Source organism: Podarcis muralis, chromosome 4, assembly GCF_964188315.1.
Source record: "Podarcis muralis chromosome 4, rPodMur119.hap1.1, whole genome shotgun sequence".
In the NCBI taxonomy this organism is placed as follows: domain Eukaryota; kingdom Metazoa; phylum Chordata; class Lepidosauria; order Squamata; family Lacertidae; genus Podarcis; species Podarcis muralis.
Genome location: NC_135658.1, coordinates 11,850,781 through 11,866,172, shown reverse-complemented (window position 1 = coordinate 11,866,172; position 15,392 = coordinate 11,850,781). Strand labels below are relative to the sequence as shown.

General features: G+C 46.5%; 1 protein-coding gene across 17 annotated transcripts in view; it reads left to right on the top strand.

The window, feature by feature from the left end:
- The window catches only part of TENM4 (teneurin transmembrane protein 4), a 625,655-nt gene that overhangs the window by 192,337 nt on the left and 417,926 nt on the right, over window positions 1-15,392 (top strand). The gene's annotated exons all lie outside the window — the stretch shown is intronic.

Genomic DNA, 15,392 nt, shown 5'->3' with positions numbered 1-15,392 from the left:
TGTATTTGCGATTTCCAATATGTGGTGGCCTCCTCCTCACCCCCTGGGTGAACGTGCAAGTCAAATGTAGCTGTGCATTGGATCTCTCACTTCTCTGAAGGCCACAACATGATTCTCGGCCCAAGGATCATATCCAAATGCATGTAGAAACTCACAGTTTTGGAATAAAATGCATTTCCCAAAGAGCATATTTTGTGAGAAAATGTGTGCGCGCGCATACACAGAGATATAGGCAATTTTTTTGTACAGATTATTATTATTTTATTTAACACCAGATTAGTGTGGAAACAAGATGGAGTGGACTTACAAGTAAATACGTGCATATGTGGCATGGGCCATAAATATCCTGATTTAGGAAAAGGTCTGCAGCTCAGTGATACAGCATCCAATTTGCTTGCAGGGGGTCCAAAGGTTCAGTCCCAGGCATGTCCAAGATCCCTGTCTGAAACTCTGGAAGAAATAGCCATGGCCAGTCAAAGCAGACAATACTGCGCTAGAGACTCAATGGTCTGACTCGATACAAGAAAGCGTCCTTTGCCCCTATGAAGCATGTTGCTATCTTTGTTCCTAAGGTCAGATGAAGGGAGTATTGCAAAATAGGTACAGAGAATAAACACTGGCTCCAACTTGGCTGTTGCACTAGCAGGAAGCAGTGCGATGAGCCCCGCCATTGCCATGGGACTTGCTCCCTCTGTGTCCCCTGTCCCCTCCCCAAATCTGCTTGGGAGCCGGTGTGGGGTAGTGGTTAAGAGAAGTAGACTCACAATCTGGTGAACCGGGTTCGCTTCCCCTCTCCTCCACACGCAGCTGCTGGGTCACACTTCTCTGAAGTCTCTCAGCCTCACTCACCTCACAGAGTGTTTCTGGTGGGGGAGGAAGGAAAAGGAGAATGTTAGCTGCTTTGAGACTCCTTCGGGCCTGTATACCTGAAGGAGCATCTCTACCCCCATCGTTCATCCTGGACACTGAGATCCAGCTCCGAGGGCCTTCTGGTGGTTCCCTCATTGCCATAAGTGAGGTTACAGGGAACCAAACAGAGGGCCTTCTCGGTAGTGGCGCCTGCCCTGTGGAACGCCCTCCCTTCAGATGTGAAGGAAATAAGTAGCTATCTTATCTTTAAAAGACATCTGAAGGCAGCCCTGTTAAGGGGAGTTTTTAATATTCAATGCTGTATTGTTTTTAACACTCAATTGGAAGCCGTCCAGAGTGGCTGGGGAAACTCAGCCAGATGTGTGGGGTATAAATAATAAATTATTATTATTATTATTATTATTATTATTATTATTATTATTATTATTATTATTCGGGTAGTGATAAAGCGGGAAATCAAATCCGAACTCTTCTTGGGAGCATTGGGAAGAACCCCCAGAACAAGAGAAGGGAGATTATTCCATCAGAAGTAACAATCGTCAGAAATAACCATTTGATCCTCGGAGCCAGAATTCTGGACTCGATGGATGTTTGGTCTGAATCAACAAGGCAGACTTCATGTCCTTACGATACGCTTTGATGCATGGGCTCTGGCACGCGGAGGGAAATCCTTGTGTTGGAGCGATGGCATCCAGATGTCGAACTCTGCCTTTTACATGGTCCAGAAACCGTTGTCATAAATACTCCTTGCTTTGTCGATGTTGTTAGTAAAACAGGCTAATGGTAATCATTATTTACCTGTTCCTTGTCCTCCCAGTAGTATCCTGCCGCGTTAGCCATGTATGGGCAATTAGAATTAATGCAAACAGCACTTATAAGCTGAATGCCTAGTTTAGTTCCAAATGGGAAGGTCAACGTCATTATCCTGGGTGGATTCAATTACCAAATCCCGCTTGCTTCCTGCTTGTTAATCACATCTTGCTTTGCAAAAAGATTGTCGTTTGGGGGGGTGTTCCCCCTACCCCAAGCACAGCCAAAACATTTCCTTCTGTCGCGTTGCCTACAATGCTGGTTTCTTGCCGTGAAAATTAGATTTCTTCAGCCTTGTTGCTTTTGTGTTTAAAAGGGAAGGGAACCCAGAAATGTATAAAGAGAAACCGGGGGAACCATCTGCATGCAATAAGCCTTTGGAGTTGTTTTGTGGGTCTGGGAACAGTAAGAGAAAATCACGACTGCAGGAGATGGCAATTAGTTGTTTGTCATCGCAAGTGGGAACCTGCAGCAAAATGTTGCAGTTGTATTAGAACAGGTGTGTCCTCACATGTAGGAACTCTGCTCAGTCAGGGCACCTGGCTGTGCCAGAGGCCCTACCTGAAAGGAGGCTGTTAAACCCTGCTAGCCCCACAGAGGACCTTAAGGTCCATGAATAATCATAGTTTAGAGGTCCCGGGCCCTAAGGAAGTCAGATTATCCTCCACCAGGGCCAGGGCCTTCTCAGTGATGGCTCCGGTCTGGTGGAATGCTCTGTCCCATGAGACCAGGGCCCTGCAGGATTTAACTTCCTTCTGCAGGGCCTGTAAGACAGAGCTATTCTGCCTGGCTTTCAATTTGAACTTAGCCTGATCTTTTATTCCCCTTCCTTCCCTCCCCCTCCCCTTTTTATGAAGATTACCCACTCTGGGATCCCACAGCTAGTTCTCCCCTGGTCTCCTCACTGGCCCAAATAGTACTAACTTAGCCAGCTAGCCCTGGTGATCATCTAATGTATATTGGATGGCTTTCCCCCCTAAAGTGATTTTTGAATTCTGAATTTATTGTTATTCCCGTTTTATACAGTATTTTATGCTGTTTTTTGTTGCATCAACTAAGTGTTTTAAATTTGTTGTTAGCCGCCCTGAGCCCGGTTTTCTGAACTGGGAAGGGCGGGGTATAAATAAAAATTCATTATTATTCTTAGTCAGTGCAGACAATGCGTAACGAGGTGGACCAGTGGTCTGATGTGTTCGTATGGTTTCATGTGTTCACAAAGCCTTTCTTCTCAAGGCCAACACAAGAACGTAAGGAGAGCCTGCTGGATCAGGCCAACGGCCCATCCAGTCCAGCATCCTGTTCTCACAGCATGGGAAACGAGTACGCAGGATCCGAGCGCAAGAGTCACTCTCCGCTCCTGTGGTTTCCAGCAGCTGGTATTAAGAAGCTTTGCTGCATACAACTGTGGAAGCAAGAGCATAGCCAGCATGGCTGGTAGCCCTCTCCGCCGAGAATTTCTCTAATCCTCTTTTAAAGCCATCTATGTTGGTGGCGGGACGCGGGTGGCGCTGTGGGTTAAACCACAGAGCCTAGGACTTGCCAATCAGAAGGTCGGCGGTTCGAATCCCCGCGACGGGGTGAGCTCCCATTGCTCGGTCCCTGCTGCTGCCAACCTAGCTGTTCGAAAGCACAACAAAGTGCAAGTAGATAAATAGGTACCGCTCTGGCGGGATGGTAAACGGCATTTCCGTGCGCTGCTCTGGTTCGCCAGAAGTGGCTTAGTCATGATGGCCACATGAAGAGGGAGCAGTATGCCAGCTCCCTCGGCCAATAAAGCGAGATGAGCACTGCAGCCCCAGAGTCGGCCACGACTGGACCTAATGGCCAGGGGCCCCTTTACCTTTACTATGTTGGTGGCCTCCACTGCCTCCTGTGGGGAAAGGAGCTCCATAGTTTGACTAGGAGCTGCTTGAAAAACTTTCTTTTCCCCAGAAGCTCCTGAAAGACAGCCATTCCATTGGGGAAGATTTCTCCTCTTCTGGCTTGATAGGTAGGGTCACGCGATAAGATCCTGGCTGCGGGAGGAGTACTCTCAGGCCCCAGACCATCCCTGCCTTTCAAATGGAGCAGAAGGGTCTATGCCAGGCATAGGCAAACTCCGCCCCCCCCCAATGTTTGGGACTACAATTCCCATCATCCCTGACCACTGGGCCTGTTAGCTAAGGATGATGGGAATTGTAGTCCCAAACATCTGGAGGGCCAGGGTTTGCCCACGCCTGGTCTATGCACACCCTACTTTCAGCGCACCAACACAAAATCTTTTTTGCATTCGAACTGAAGATTTGTCTCCTTGCCTTTGGGTTACAGTGGTACCTTGGTTCTCAAACGCCTTGGTACTCAAACAACTTGGAACCCAAACACTGCAAACCTGGAAGTAAGTGTTCCAGTTTGGGTACATTTTTCGGAAGCCGAATGTGCTCCGTTTTGAGTGCCACACTTCCGCTTTGAATGTTACCCTGAGGTTTGTCTTTTTTTGCTATTTATTTTGAGTTTTTGTTTTTGTGGATCTTTTCATTTTGTTTTTGTGACTGTGCGGAACCCAGTTCAGCTACTGATTGATCGTGTGACTGCAGCACATTGTTCATTGCTTTCATTTTATGGATCAATGGTCTCATTAGATCATGGGTAGGCAAACTAAGGCCTGGGGGCCAGATCCGGCCCAATCACCTTCTAAATCTGGCCCGCGGACAGTCCAGGAATCAGCGTGTTTTTACATGAGTAGAATGTGTCCTTTTATTTAAAATGCATCTCTAGGTTATTTGTGGGGCCTGCCTGGTGTTTTTACATGAGGATAATGTGTGCTTTTATTTTAAATACATCTCTGGGTTATTTGTGGGGCATAGGAATTCGTTCATATATATTTTTTCAAAATATAGTCCGGCCCCCCACAAGGTCTAAGGGACTGTAGACCAACCCCCTGCTGAAAAAGTTTGCAGAGCCCTGCATTAGACAGTAAAATTCATGTTGAACTGCTGTTTTAGGGGTTGTTTTTAAAAAGTCTGGAACGGATTAATCCATTTTGCATTACTTTCTATGGGAAACTGTGCCTTGGTTTTGGAATTCTTTGGTTTTGGAACAGTTTTCACTGTACATGAAAACTTTGGATTGCTTTCTGATCAATTCTATAGCCACCAGGACTCACAGAAATCAACAAGCCTCTTATTGTGAGTTGTCTCCCCATCCCCAGGGGTTTCAAAACTTGTCCTAGACCAGCCATGTCCTACAGGTAAATCGTGATCTACCAGAAGATCACTGGACGTCTGCGGTAAATCACTGGTAGATCATGGGCTGGCCCCAAAGAAGCTGAACAACTGTGGCTCCCCTAAAAAACAGCTCAACATTTTACTTCCTCCCTGAAAAAACTCAACAACTTTGACCCAAATGCCCCCAAAATGGGCCTTCCTTCCTTCCTAAAAAAAAGATCAACAACTCTGACCTGAACCCCAAAAAAGGGGGTAGATCACTGCTAGTTTTTAACACTGTGACTAGATCGCAGTCTCTTGGGAGTTGGCCACTCCTTGTCTTGAATCTTGCGATGTTCAGCTTTTCTATGTAGTGCCCTCCACCTCTCATTCAATATGTTGTTGTTGTTTAGACGTGTCTGACTCTTCGTGACCCCATGGACCAGAGCACGCCAGGCACTCCTGTCTTCCACTTCCTCCCGCAGTTTGGTCAGACTCATGTTTGTAGCTTCGAGGACACTGTCCAACCATCTCTTCCTCTGTCATCCCCTTCTCCTTGTGCCCTCAATCTTTCCCAACATCAGGGTCTTTTCCAGGGAGTCTTCTCTTCTCATCAGGTGGCCAAAGTATGGGAGTCTCAGCTTCAGGATCTGTCCTTCCAGTGAGCACTCAGGGCTGATTTCCTTCAGAATGGATGCGTTTGATCTTCTTGCAGTCCATGGGACTCTCAAGAGTCTCCTCCAGCACCATAATTCAAAAGCATCAATTCTTTGGCGATCAGCCTTCTTGATGGTCCAGTTCTCACTTCCATATATCACTACCGGGAAAACCATGGCTTTAACTATACGGACCTTTGTTGGCAAGGTGATGTCTCTGCAGAGACATCACCTGATTCAATATACAGACTTCTCAAGGTCAGCCCAGTTATTTTGTCACCTCAGGCATGAATTTCCCTAAAGACCCTCTCCAGAAAAACAATAATAATAAATTAAACAGCCAGCTATTTGCTGTCCCTTCACGATACCCCAAAACCACCTGCCTGAGGGGTTGCCTCTCTCTGCGTAATGGTAGAACCAGCTCTGTTCTTTATTGAAGAGATGTTATTAGTTCCATCTTGAAGTCCCATGAAACTTTGGCTTATCCCCACGTTGCAAATGAGACGCATGAACAAGACCTACGTTCCCCCCCAAACTCTGCTTTGAGTGCCTTTCCGTCATCGTCTCCCCACAAACCTTCCTCCACAGATTCGCTTCGACTTCAAAGCGCAACTTCTGCCTCTCTCTAGATAGACTTATGCGTGAGTTGCTGTCACTTTTATTTTATAACAAAAAATTGGTGGCACATCCAGAAGTCCCAGGGATCTGCTCTCGGGGGCTTCTGGGCATCTCGCAAATCCACAGGCAATCCCTTTGTGCAAAATTGAATCCATCATTTCCCTTTCTGTTTCCCCCCAATGGGTTTGGACAAAGCGAACACACAAAGGGCTTGGGGAAATGAAGCAAGGAAGAAATGGTTTTGAAGGTAAAGAAGAAAATCCGATGAGAATATATTGGGGGTGGAAGTTTGTCATAAGTTCGCCGCCTTCCCCGGGAGTCTTTTCACCCAATTCATTGCCTGTGTCTCAAGATGTGTGGCTTTCAAACTTTCTGCTTTCAGGGAACTTCCCTTGTTTTTACATCACCTTCTCTTTGGTGGAGTTCCTCAACATCTGTCAAAGAACCTGAAATATACTCGGGAGTCAAGTGGATTTCATTTTCTTTATTCAGCTCATAGTAGTGAGGAATGGAAGTTCCCCCAAAATATCTGCTTTATATACATTATTTACACAATGGGCCGCACGTGATTTGCTAATTCCGGGATTCTCCTGTAGGCCAATCACGTTGTGGATTCACTTCTAGCTGGAGCTGAATTGAGTGGCTCCTGCGGACCAATCATACTGCTGCATTGTTCTAGGACCAATCAGACTGCTGCATTCTGAATCCTATTCAACTCAGTACATAACAGAACCACTGCATGGTGGATGGAAGTTTAAGTCCCACTTCATCTTCAGCCCTCACCATTAGGGTTGCCATATTTCAAAAAGTTATGGCTCCGCTCCCGGCGCCAGCCGATTGGCTGGCACGGGGGTATGGGTTGGACCGGGATTTCTCATGTATCGTGGGGGCAGGACCCAGCCCCCGCGCATGCGGGGGAGGTGTTAGCTGCCCGCAACCCCACCTCCTCTTCATCGTGGAAGTGGCTTTTTTAGCAAAGTTGTTGAGCTTTTTTGGGAGGGAGGACCGTTTTCACCATGGTCTCACATGGAGCATCCTGAAATACATCACAATAAGAGTGCTGTTAGATCAGTGCTAAGGATAATGGTTTAATTTCCTGAAATGGGAATGTTTACTTATGTTCAATTACTGTGCATCTCTCCTGTGATTGGCTGACTGTGAGCCACATGAGTAGCATTCCATTCTGTTGTGACTGTTATTCCAATAGCTGTTGTTTTTAATTGTTCTGTGTGTTTGAGGGAGAATGGCTGCTGAGAGAGGCTTCTCAGGATACTGTTGAGGACAGTGTTGTGTCAGTGTGACCTATCTGAAGTGAAACAGACTGAGGAAGATCCCTAAAACATTAATAAGGAAAAACCTGTGCAGGAGCTCTCTATAGGAACAAAGTGCATAAGCGTGAGACTGTAAATATTTTCTTCTTGGTTTTTTGTTTATGAAAGTAAAATTCTTTTGAATATAAAGAGTCTGGACATTGCGTATCACCAAATTTTGTTTCCAGTACCTGTGGGTTGCAATTAGGGGTGTCAGAGAATCCCAGCTGAAATGGGAGTGCAAATTTCAGGTATTTGCTTATCTATCTTGTGTCTACAATGGAAATCTATCCCATGAACAAGACTGGTGTTCTTTATTGTTCCTTTTAGAATACAGTTGAATAGCTAAAGGGATACTAGATGTCCTGACCTAGCTCTTATTGAATTGCCACTGAGTTAGGATCTGTGAGTGGCAGAGCACATGTCTTGCAAGGAGAAGGTCTCCAGCATCTCCCAACATCTCCAGGTAGGGCTGGGAATGGCCTTCACCTGAAACCCCGGACAGCCGCTGCCAGACAGTGTAGACCGGGCTTCCTCAAACTCAGCCCTCCAGATGTTTTGAGACTACAGTTCCCATCATCCCTGACCACTGGTCCTGCTAGCTAGGGATCATGGGAGTTGTAGGCCAAAAACATATGGAGGGACGAGTTTGAGGAAGTCTGGTGTAGGCAATGTGGAGCTAGATGGAACCAATGGATCTGGCTCACTGTGAGGTGGCTTCCCATGTTCTTCAGCTGGAAATCTGCCCATTCCTAGTAGACCATTATGGGATTCATGGGCAAACAGTCAGACCTGCATTGCAGGGGGTTGGACTAGATGACCCAGGGGAGTCCCTTCCAACTCTGATTCTATGAAGGCAGTTTGGCTTTCTTTGTTCCTATGTTGTAGGTTTGGAATCCCACATCTGTCCATTCCTCTGGCTAAAATTGCTTATCTGCTGCATAGATTCTCAGATGTTCAAGATTTTTTGAGCCACAAGTATTCTGGAAATGAAGGATGGAGGCAAACAAACATTTGCCACATGGCCGGGGGCTGATCATCTGAATTGCCTTGTCAAATTGGGAGGAGGATTATAACACTCACGTCCTTCTACGGATTTCAGATTTTCCTTACCAGTTGATAAGACAATTAGATAACCCAGGTACCAAGCAGGTGTATGCATGCATGAATATTGCGGTTAAGTTACTGCTCTAGCGAATGATCCTTGGTCAAGATGCAAATTTTGAGGGAGAGGTTTGCCAAACTTTGGTGCAATTCTCCTGCAAAGGTGTGGAACAATAAAGGATCCTGCTGGATTTCCATATCGCTCATTTACTCATGCAAAAATAAATAAATTGGGCATCCTATTTTGCATGCAAAACTGAACTCTTTCTCCAGGTTGTCCATAATGAAGAGTTTGCAAAGCATCTATCTATCTTTTTCTTTCTTTCTTTCTTCTCCCCCCCCCTCTCTCTTTCTCTCTCTCTCTCTCTCACACACACCCCACAGGACACAGGTTTTCATATATTTGGGATGGGCAAAAATGGCAATTTCGGTTTCTTTTAATTTCTACTTTTTCTAGTCTGACGTTCAGTCCACATTTGTGTGTCAGTCTACAGATTATTTTGAAAGGCCTCAAGGAAATTCGTCGGAATTTCTCCTAACATGTGCATCTTTGTATACAATTTTATCTAACGTGTCCCATTTCTGCAGAGCCATTTACCCTAATATGATGCATTTTGCGTCTCATTTTCACAATGTGAAGGCTTCCGAATTACAGCTCTTAGCACCATCTATTACCATGGGAACCAGTGAAATGGGCCACTTCTGCATTTTCCGCTCAGTATTGTTGTTGCTGTTGCGAAGATCATCTGTGCAAATGGAATATTTGCCCAGTACGTCTCGGTGAGAGAGGAGAGGCTGTGATGGGTTTGCTTTGGCCAATAATTCAAGACTCTAGAACGGTGGTAGCCAGAATAGTACCCTCTAGACCAGGGTTCCCCCAAATTTGGGTCTCCAGCTCTTTTGGGACTACAACTCCCATCATCCCTTACCACTGTTCCTGCTAGCTAGGGAGTCGCTTAAAAACATAGAAGAAACAATAACTTAAAACAGTTAAAACAGTCAACAAGGGCCAGGGCCTTTTCAGCACTGGCCCCGACTTGGTGGAACGCTCTGTCACAAGAGACTAGGGCCCTGTGGGACTTGACATCTTTCCGCAGGGCCTGCAAGACAGAGCTGTTCTGCCTGGCCTTTGGTTTGGACTCAGTCTGACCTTTATGTTTCCCTCCCCTTGTGGTTTTGATCTATGGGCTATTTTTAAAATGAGGCTGCATTTTAAATTGCATTTTAACCTGTATTTTAAATTGTTGTTTTTTTCCTATTATGTTTTTACTGTAATTTTACTGGTGTTAGCCGCCCTGAGCCCGGCTCTGGCTGGGGAGGGCGGGGTATAAATAAACATTATTATTATTATTATTATTATTATTATTATTATTATTATTAATTTATTCAACATCAATAGAATTAAAACTATATGCATATATGAAATGCAGCCAGACAAGACCAACCTGGTTTTGGTTTTGGCATAGATTCATATTTACCAGGGATGCAAACCTTTCACAAAGGTACGTAGGGACAGGTGGAACAAATATTGAAATAGGTACCAATGAATGGAAATGCATACACACCCACATGTACAAAGCCAATGCAGTTAGCAGTAAAATCACAGAAGAATGAAAATTGGATGTACAGTCCCCGATCCTGCCTATACTTGCAAAACTGGGGGTTCCCTCCAAGTTAGCAAGGAAGCGAATGCGGCAGAAAGGTAGGGCAGTGGGCGATGAGTCTGGGGTGGTGGAATTGATGATCTCGCATTGTGTGAGGCAGTGCTCTAATTTATTTTGACATGCCGAGTTCTGCTTTCATTATTTATGACAGTGCTAGAGAAGACAGTTTGCAGAAGCCTTTAGCATATTATGGCAAGGGGGAGGATGGCTTCGTACGGTTTGCGTTTCTGTGTCATCTTACCTGACTTGCACTGTGCAAACCAAAGCCCAGCTATCCTTTGACAGTCCTCTGATTCCTGAGATGCTGTTCTCCAATCCAACCCCACCCCCCTCAAAAAAAGTGTCCCCAAATCCATGAATTAGGAAAAGTGGGCATGTAAAATGTTGAGTACGTTTCCGAGCACAATTCCAAGTGTTGGTGCTGACCTTTAAAGCCCTAAACGGCCTCGGCCCAGTATACCTGAAGGAGCGTCTCCACCCTCATTGTTTAGCCCGGACACTGAGGTCCAGCGCTGAGGGCCTTCTGGTGGTTCCCTCCCTGTGAGAAATGAGGTTACAGGGAACCAGGCAGAAGGCCTTCTCGGTGGCGGCACCTGCCCTGTGGAACACCCTCCCATCAGATGTCAAGGAAATAAACAACTATCTGACTTTTCGAAGACATCTGAAGGCAGCCCTGTTTAGGGAAGTTTTTAATGTTTGATGTTTTATTGCTTTTTATTCTTAATATTCTGTTGTGTACTGGCTGCTGTTTTGCTCTGGTATTCCTGGCTGGTGTCCTTGTTTTTTTTGTCCAAGGGAGCCCTCAGATTTCTCCGTTAACAGTTGGGAGCCACCCAGAGTGGCTGGTGAAACCCAGCCAGATGCTCAGGGCATTAATAATAATAATAATAAGCTGGCAGGATGCTGATGAGTGAACACCAGGGGAAGGGGAGCTGGAGTCTGACGTGGGAGATGAGAGCCGTGATTTTTGGGGAACTGTACCAGCCATCAGGCAAGCATCAAAGGCAGGGAAACTTCAGAGCTGAAGGGTAGAGCACAAGATGAGTTTGAAGAAGAGGAAGAAGAGGCAGGCCAGGCAATTAAAGAGCCAAGTGCCTCCTGCTCCACTGTCTCCCAGAACCAGGAGGGAATTGAAGAGGGTAAGCAGAGAGGGCAGACCCTCCAAGTGTCCCTATTTTCCAGGGACAGTCCTGGATTTACAGAAGCCGTCCCAGTTTTCTATTTAATTCCAGAATGTCCTGCTTTTCTCCCTCGGAATGCGACTGTGCTGTGAGCCCAGGGGTAACCCATGAAATGCAGTCCAGGATCGGTCCAGAATCCAAACGTTCTGCTAGGAGTCAGTCTGACAGGGCCAAGGCAGGACACGAGGCAAGGACAGGTACAGGATCTCCGGCAGGGTCCGGCATACAGCAATGTCGCTCCTGCAACCTGGGGCCAGGTCCGACAGCCTTTTATGTCTGTTGGGGTAACGGCTGGTCCTGATCCCCCGGTGACTCACCTCCCTGTCTCGCCCAAAGGCGAGCACTCCTCCTGCGAGTACTCAGGTCTCTCCTTCTCTCAGACCTCAGTCTCTGCAGCTTGGGAGACGTCGGTGGGTTACTAGACTCTACAATTCTATGTTCTAAGCATGACGACTGTGTTTTACCGCCACTGTCAGAGGCATCAATACTTCTGCCTGCTTGTAGCTGGAAGGAAGCTACAGGAGGTGAGGAGAGTATTGTGCTCAAGTCCTGCTTGCAAATTTCTCATAGGCTGGCCACTGGAGTAGCTGGGATGTGGCCTGATCCAGAGGGTTGTTCCTATGTTCTTTAATACAGTGGTACCTCGGGTTAAGAAATTAATTCGTTCTGGAGGTCTATTCTTAACCTGAAACTGTTCTTAACCTGAGGTACCACTTTAGCTAATGGGGCCTCCTGCTGCCACCATGGCCATGCAATTTGTGTTCTCTTCCTGAGGTAAAGTTCTTAACCCGAGGTACTTTTTCTGGGTTAGCGGAGTCTGTAACCTGAAGCGTCTGTAACCCAAGGTACCACTGTAATAATAAAAGTTTCTCATCTGAAAATTTTCAGCTCATAATCTTGTCAGTCATTATTGGGAAGAGAACTGCTTGGCCGAGAGACAGCACAGAAGTTGAGGAAAACAAAATTCCCCCCCTGGTGCTTAATCTCCCCATGAATATATATTTAAGAAACATCAAGCCATATCCAGCTCCTTCCTTCACCTTCATGGAAAGGGCACAAAGGGGGGCCTTTTGATTAGATTTATCATCTCCCCAAGTGCTTGTCATTTCACATTATGCCGGCAAACGACCAAAACTCAAAACATCTCCCCTCTAGGAAGGAATTCATGGCCCCCTAGTGTGGACAGGGATTAAGCCCTCGGAAGAGCAGAACTAAACAAATTACTTAAGGGTGTCAGATGAAATCTCCGGAACAGGCTCCAAAGCTCGGAGGAGACGAACGCAGGCAAATGGAAGATGCCGCCGTCAATAGACCATGTCTCCGAGGTGTCCAAATGCGCTACATCAATCTGTTGACAGGCTTGCTTTGACAATACGCCACCAGCGTTTGGCTACACATCGCAGACGGCAGGAACCTGCAGCCCAAGGTCTGGCTGTTTGGTTCCGATGAATATGTGGATTTCGGCATCTTCCCTTCCTCCACCACTTTCACCACCCTTCCACCCTTCTCGGCTTGCCAAGGCATAATGCGGCACTGAAAACAGAAGAGGCAATGGGTGAAATCCAACGTCTGTTCACTTCTTACTTGGCTTGGTTCTCCTCTGTAGCAGGGGTGCCAACTTCAATAAAATATTGGGAGGGGGTGCAGGTAAGCCCTGCTCCACATAGAATCATAGGGTTGTGGAATTGGAAAGGGTCCCAAGGGTCATCTAGTCCAACCCCCTGCAATGCAGTAATCTCAGCTCAAGCATCCTTGACAAATGGTGATCCAACTTGACAGCCAGTGTGGTGTAGAGCGGTGGACTCGTAATCTGGTGAACTGGGTTCGCTTCCCCGCTCCTCCACATGCAGCTGCTGGGTGACCTTGGGCCAGTCACACTTCTCTGAAGTATCTCAGCCTCCATCCTTTCCCTTCCTCCCCCACAACAAACACTCTGTGAGGTGAGTGAGGCTGAGAGACTTCAGCAAAGTGTGACTGGCCCAAGGTCACCCAGCAGCTGCATGTGGAGGAGTGGGGAAGCGAACCCGGTTCACCAGATTACGAGTCTACCGCTCGTAACCACTACACCACACCTTCAGTACCCCTGCTCTGAAATGTTAAGTGCACTTCTTTGCATCCCAAGCACAAACCAGCCAAGAAGAAGCCCCAACCATGGTTATCAGTGACAATCTTCTGCTGTTTCTTCCACAATCCCAGGGAGCACGCCAAAGGGATCTTTGAATGGTGCTCTTCAAGGAACACATCTTTAAAATGCAGCCCCATATTTCAGACAGAATCTCTGCATTCCCCCCCCTCCTCCAATGTCAGAGACGATAACAATAGACTTATTAATACTTTTTAAAAAACCACACCTCTCTAATTATCATAAAAACTATTGAGTTTCATTTCTTTTATGGAAATAGCTTTACGGTAATAGAGAGCATCTGCCTTGCTTCTGCTGCGGCTCTGGAATTTTTTTTTCAGAGAATTCAGATCAGGCTTTTCCTGACTTCATTCATTGCTTAAAAGTTAGAAGAGAAGCTTTCTTTGTTCCTCGCCTGCCACTGTCTCCCGCAACCCCTATTCCTCCTCCTCCATCTCTCTCCCCCAGCCTAACAGTGCATTTTAAACGCCTTCCCAATTGCCTAGCAATTTACAGTTTCGTAGAGGAGAAATGGCTTGAGGGAGCCATCCAACTTTTACGCCTGGAACATCAAAATGAAATGCCAAATGGAAAGATGAATTGGCCACAACTTTGTGGGGAAGGACGCTTGCCTGAGGTGCGGCACGCCGATTTTGAGGCTCGGGGGTAGCGAGGCTGGACTTCGGGGAGGGGGGGAGACCCAGAATTTATCAGAAGTGCATGAGAATATAAAAGATGAAAGGAGTTGGGGAGAGTGGTGGTCATCATGCCATTTAATGAGTTGCCAGCTAAAGTGGGCTGTTTTGAGGAATAACGCACGTAACTCCTTCGATGCTTTCGCTCTCCCCTTCCAAACTCTGGGGGTGTGCAGGCAGAGCGGCCATTTATGCATCAAAGCAGGGGCGAACGAAGGCGCCGTAACACCCAGGGCGGGGCCATAGCTGTCAACCTTTCCCTTTTCTTGCGAGGAATCCTATTCGGAATTAGGGAATTTCCCTTAAAAAAAATGGAAATGTTGACAACTATGGGTGGGGCATCACTACATAGTGCGCATGTGTGGTGTCGCTACGTACGATGCATGCGCCGTACGTAGCGACGCCACACATGTGCTGAACATAGCGGTTTGCCGCCGGCGCCGCTCCAGCGCCGTACGGACGGTGCCAGGATCCTCTGCACACGGCTGCAGCCACGAACGGAGGATCCTCCACATGCAGCGGCGCGATGGCTGCTTGCGTCGCTGTGGCGGAGCACTGCCTTGTCACCCCCAGAGATGTGACACCAGGAGCGCACCACCCCCTCGCGCCCCCCATTGTGACGCCAGTGCATCAAAGAAAAAGAAAGTTATTGGTTAAGTCTTTATTAATTTATCCATTGCTTTCTAAAGCATCCATCGCAAGGCGAATGAGCATATAAGGTAGTTCAGAACTGTCAAAAGCACAAGGACAAGCAGTGCATTTAAAACAAGGCTAAAACCCTAACAAGCAGACACTTGTGGAAAGGCCTGTTTACGCTGGGAAAACTTGTTGGAACAAAAAGTTCTCTGGTTGTCTTCGCTCTATAAGTGAATGATACAAAATTAATTCAAAGTCTGCATGAGTGTGTGTGTATTAAACAGCCCTGTGATCTTTGGGTGAAGGGCAGTATAGAGATTTAATAAATAATAATAAGGAAAGGATAATAATAATAAGGATAATAATAATAAATAATAATAATAATAAGGACAGAACAGGACAACCTTTTCCATACCCTCCAACATTACTCCAAAGAAAATAGGGACAATACATTCTAGTAGTAGTGGTAGTAACTTTTACCTTTAGTAATAATAGTAATACTCCACCCATCTGAATGGGTTACCCCAGGCACTCTGAGTGGCTT